The sequence below is a fragment of the Mustela erminea genome, chromosome 13 (genome assembly GCF_009829155.1).
Source record: "Mustela erminea isolate mMusErm1 chromosome 13, mMusErm1.Pri, whole genome shotgun sequence".
NCBI lineage: Eukaryota > Metazoa > Chordata > Mammalia > Carnivora > Mustelidae > Mustela > Mustela erminea.
In genome coordinates this window covers 13,599,656-13,605,347 of record NC_045626.1, presented here as the reverse complement: position 1 = coordinate 13,605,347, position 5,692 = coordinate 13,599,656, and the positions used below count along the sequence as shown (strand labels likewise).

General features: G+C 42.0%; 1 long non-coding RNA gene across 1 annotated transcript; it reads left to right on the top strand.

Moving 5' to 3' along the window:
- Positions 1 to 377: 377 nt before the first annotated feature.
- On the top strand, positions 378 to 3,670 carry LOC116572217. The gene is made up of 3 exons (XR_004278169.1): positions 378 to 1,585; positions 2,424 to 2,711; positions 2,938 to 3,670. It is a non-coding gene; the product is annotated as an uncharacterized LOC116572217 (long non-coding RNA).
- The last annotated feature ends 2,022 nt before the right edge of the window (positions 3,671 to 5,692 follow it).

The window sequence follows — 5,692 nt, the reverse complement described above, 5'->3', positions numbered from 1 at the left end:
CGCTCAGTTTATGATCCTGGGGTCCTGGGATAGAGTCCCCCATCGGGCTTTCTGCTCAGCAGAGTGTCTGCTTCTCCCTCTGTCCCTCCCCTACTCATGCTTGTGCACTTTCTCTCTCTCTCTCTCTCTCAAATAAATAAATAAAATCTTTGAAAAAGAAGAAATAGAAAAAACTGGGTTGTTGTGATGGTTGCACAAGTCCATAAATGTTCCAAAGATCATTTAATTGTACACTTAAAATTTTGGATACATTTTTTGGTATGTAAATTGTTTTTCAATATAGGTATTTAAGGAAAAAAAAAAAAAAGCAACAACAACTCCCGGTGTCCTTAAGGTAAAAATCAAACACTTTTACCATTTATTTAGAAGATGTTCTTCAGTAGGATGTTAAATATATCAAAGCCTATTTTATGTACTGGTGAGGAACCATGCCCAAGATAAAGTATTGGATATAGAAAAAAAAAAAAAAAACCACCCAAGCAAGGTTCAAGACCGCCTGTATTTGCTAGTGTACATAGGAATTTTTCTAGAAGGTGATACAAGAAACAGGCAATAGTGCTTTATCCTGGAGAGTGAGAATGAGATAGGGACTTTTCTCTGTAAACCCTTTTGTCTCTTTTGAATTGGTACTATGTGTATCTTTTCAAAAACATAGGTATTTAAACATTTTTTTAATGTATCAACATATCACAAGCTAAAAAGCATACTCATCACTGGAGATGACCTTCCAGAAAATAACAATAATGGGTCTTCCCCTGGTGGACCTGACTGTCACTTAATAAGTGGTCCTTCCAGATCTGATGTTTGGCCTTTTGTGCTAAGAATAGTTTATTCACCTCCACCAAGGAGCCATTTGTCCACGAGAGGTCATGTTGTAATTATGTGGTCATGTTCAAGATGAGGGATTTTGTATCTTTCTGGTCCGTCTGACCCACTTCAGATGGAGAAACTGGGAAATATTCTTTCATGCAAACTCTTCCAGGGAAAGGTACCTCCTAAACATTAAATCATTAAGATAATACATGTTATTGGGAGGTGGGTGGGAGACCCTATTTATATGTTTGCATTCTTTTTAGAGTACTGGCTGGGCCATGGTTAAAAGGGGAAGCACTGTATTATACTATTTGTTTTCCCTTTCCATGGTGTTGGCTGCTGTGTAGGATGCTGCGGTTACTAGTTATTGATCTCTCTCTATTCCCTCTGTTGTTGTTCTAACGATGTCCTGCAAATTGAGAAAGTTATGATTTTTTTCTAAGCGCAACATAATGGCATTGTAAAAAAGATTCCTATAATCAAGAAGTTGGTTTTGAAAGAAAACAAGGGAGACTTCACTGACCATTCTTAGAATACATTAGACACCCAAAGCATGTCAGTCATTAATTCTTTCCCATTCTTTCCATGGGGGTGTGAGTTCCTGATTGCTGTGGGCTCTTACACTCAGCTGTTACCTCCGAGAAGTAATGCTCTATATTTGCCCAGACCTCTACGGCTTGAGAAAACTCACAAGCATCACATTTGGGAAAACGTCTCACCATGTATAGCCCCTCACCACATCTGACTGGTCAGCCAAGCAGACAATCAAAAGGTATTTCAGTCTTTTCACGGAGCTGCTGTCATGTGCTAATAGAGACTTTTTGGGTCTGCTTCAGAGTAGGGAGTAGGGAGTTATTAGTTCCTCAAAAATGTGTTTCTTTAAGCCAGTACTTTAAAAATGAGATATTTTATTCAAATTAGTTGTAGCCTAAGGAAAGAAAGTAAAAGATGAGTGTTTATTAATAACAAGGCCTCCTGCTGGTCTCAAGAAAGTCTGTTTCCAAGCAGGCTGCATGAAAATCAATCCAGCCACAATGGGCCCCGGTTACATTTATTAGGACATTATTAATCTGCTTAATGATGAGCTGTCACACAATTCTTATACACTGTCCCCCCAAAACAAAGATATCACAACTTCTAGTTTGCAGTGGTGGTTTCTATGTCATTTCAGGGAACGTGGAAAAATGGAAGACAGTAGACAGGACATCTAACCAAGGAAGCTTTTTACAATTCCTATATAGGCACCTTTCAACATCTTTGGATTTATGCTAAAAGTAAATGTTCCTTGGAATAAATTGATATATCCAAAAACCCAAATGTGAACTTAATCATCCACTTTTCTATAAAACAAAACATATTGGTAGGCTCATATTACCTACAAAATAACAAGCAAATTTGTTTCAAAGTAAATTCATCCCCAAGGTTTGGTTTTGATTTGTTTTTCCTAATACTTTCTAAGTATATTTGGTTGCTGGTTTCTAGTTCTTATCCAAGAATATGTAACTATTAGCAGCTTCCAGGACAGAGGAATAGTGGGGGTGTCGGGGTAGTCAGAGCAGTAATTAGATGCACACTGACACTTTTTTTCTTCTCCGTCTCCCGATCCACAGGCGCATGGCAGGAAATGTGGGAGCTGAGACGTGAACCAGCTGCTCGACTGCTTTGCACTTGACCCCTCCCCTTGATTGCTTCACCCTACTGACTGGGTGTGCCGCCTCCTTGTCATCCTTATTCAATCTGGACATCATGATTTTGCCAAATCTTTACCAAGCTCTGGGGTGAGATGGCAAAATGAATTTTAAAAGCATTTTTTTCCCATGTTCTATTTCCAGGGGAAACACACTGACTGGTAACTGGTGACCGGGCAAGCTGTGTGTTCCTGAGACACAAGGAGGATGGTAAGGGCTTCATGTTGCTTTGCTGTAGAGATAAAAGTACAAGTAACAAACAAGCAAAAAAGAAATGGAGGAAAGAAATCTTTGTCAAAGGTGAAACTGGGGAATAATTTCCCAGTTCCAAAGCGCTCGTTAGAAATGGATCACTTGAAAACATTTTCTTCTCCTTCCATCCTTCCTTCCTTCTTGCCATATTTGGTGAAGATATTGTGCGCTTTGTATATTCCAGATAAGCCCTCAAGTCAGATTTCATTTTGGAGAAAGCTTACCTATACTCTTGGTTTGAATTTAAGAAGACAAAGAAAAATGTACTGTTAGGAAGACAATGAGAAATGCAGCTCAATGAACAACATAAGGTAAAGTTCTGTGTACAAAATGAGTATTTACTCAGCATTAATGGAACTAGTATTTATACCATAGACCAGCTGTACACAAATTAACAAAAGGCATCCAGGCAAAAGGACTTCTGAACTTGCGTGGTCAGTGGAATGCTATTGGCTGTAGAAAAGTTGATCTGATAACACTGAGTCTGCTTCCAGGAAAAGGGAGAGAGCCATGATCACTGTAACCAACACGAAAAGAATTAAGCTTGGTGTCTGTCAAAGCGAAGCGATGATACCAAACACCCAAAAGCGTTAACTTCCCTGTGGATTCCAGTTGTTTGCTCAAAGTTGGTTTCAGACTCTGAATAGCTGAAAGGATGTCTGTATCTCCTGGGAGTTTTTAAAAGAGAAAAGTTGGCAATGTAATAAAAGCCCGCACAGTGTGGTTAAGGTTATGATTTTTAGTGTCGGATGACCTTGAACTCAGTGGAATGTTTCCGAGCCTCAATTTCCTCTTCTGCAAAAGGGGAATATTCCTTCTTCACTCGGTGCTCAACAAACACTTACTGTGCGCTGCTGTTATGCCAGGTACCGTTCTAGGCACTAGAAACACGGCAGTGAACAGCAGTAACAACGAAAACTTGTCTTAAGGGGGCACCTGGGTGGCTCAGTGGGTTAAGCCTCTGCCTTGGGCTCAGGTCATGGTCCTGGGATGGAGCCCCACATGGGGCTCTCTGCTCAGCAGGGAGCCTGCTTCCCCCTGCCTCTCTGCCTGCCTCTCTGCCTACTTGTGATCTCTCTCTGTCAAATAAATAAATAAAATCTTGAAAAAACACACACACACACACAAAAACTTGTATAAGGACAACAAGCCAGCCAATAAATATATGTAGACTGTGTGGGGTGGTGACCTCTGCTGTATGCATTTTTTTTCTTTTTTTATCATTTTACTTTATTTTTGCATCATAATAAGTACACTCTTCAATCCTCATCCCCCCCGCACACCTTCCCTCTGGTGACAGTCTGTTCTCTGTACTTAAGAGTCTGTTTCTTTGTCTCCCTCCCTTTTTTATCTCCCCTTTACTCATTTGTTTTGTTTCGTAAATTGCACGTATGAGTGAGATCATATAGCACTCGTCTTTCTCTCACTGCCTTATTTCTCTAGCGTTACACTCTCCAGCTCTCTCCTTGTTGCTGCAAATAGCAAGCTTTCATTCTTTTGTGACTGAATAATATTTTATTGTGTATATATGCCACCATCCATCTATTGATGGACACTAGGGCTGCTTCCATAATTTGACTATTGTAGATAATGCTTCAGTAAACACAGGGGTGCATGTATCTCTTTGAATTGGTGTTTTGGTATTTTTACAGTAGATCCCCAATACTATGATTCCTGGACTGCAGAATAGTTCTATCTTTAATTTTGGGGGTGCCTCCATACTGTCTTTCACAGCGACTGCACCCGTTGGCCTTCCCACCGACAGCATACGAGGGCTCCTTTTTCTCCACATGTTCACCAACACTGGTTGTTTCTTGTGTTTTTCATTTTAGCTGTATTAGTTTTCTCAGGTTGCTGTAACAAAGAAAGTACTATCAGTTGGACGGCTTAAAATGACAGACATTTATTCTCTCACGGTTCTGGAGGCTGGAAGTCTAAAGTCAATGTGTTGACAATGCTCTAGGGAAGAACTTTTCTTGCCTTTTCCTTCTGCTGCTTGTTTGAGTCCTTGGCGTCCCCGGGCTGACAGCTGCGCCGCTCCCATCTCTGCTTCCGTAGTCACACGGCGCTCTCCCTGAGTGTGTGTCTCTGTATCTCTGTGTGTCCCCTCCTCTTTTTATGAGGACACCAGTCAATTAGATTTATGGTTCACACTAATTCAGTATGACCTTGTCTTAGTTAATTACATCTGCAAAGACCCTATTTCCAAATAAGGTCCCGTTCTGAAGTTCTGGGTCAACATGAATTTGGGGGGACATGGTTCAGCCCACTACAAATACTATGAAGGGAAATAAAGCAGGGCAAAGGGATAAGCATGGGGGACGTGCTATTTAAGTAGGGAAGGGTCATTTGAGAGCAGACGTACATGAGCGAGGGAGGGATGCCCTGTTGTTCATCCGTGGGAAGAGCACCCGGACAGGGAGACGTCACAGCCGTGCACAGAGGTCCAGGGCTGGAGCCTGTTCGGTGGCTTCAAAGGACAGCCAAGAGAGCTGTGTGGCGGGGTAGAATGGGCCAGCAAGAGATGGGAGAGTAAGGACCAGAGATGCAGACAGGAGCAAGATCACTTATGGCCTAGTACACCGAGATGAGGATTTTGGAGTGGATCTGTCTTCTGGGGATTTTGTGAGGCTAAAGCAAGCTCTGATTTCTTAAGGTAGGAGAACCCTGCGACGAGCAGGCACGGGGGACCGCCAACTCCCCGCTCCTTCTCCCCTTGCTCCCCCAGCTCTAAGACAGCACATCGAGAAATTTCTCTCTCTGGGTTTGGTGTGACCATCTTCTCCAACTGAGGTCTTTCCTGCTTAACTGGTAAAGGATCTGCTGTTTTCCATCGCGGAAGGGACAGCATTTCAGAGCTTGTGTCAGAGAAACTGCAGCAAGTAACCTTTCGTAAGGAGAGCACTTGCTAAACCAGGACACCTGCAGAACACAGAGAG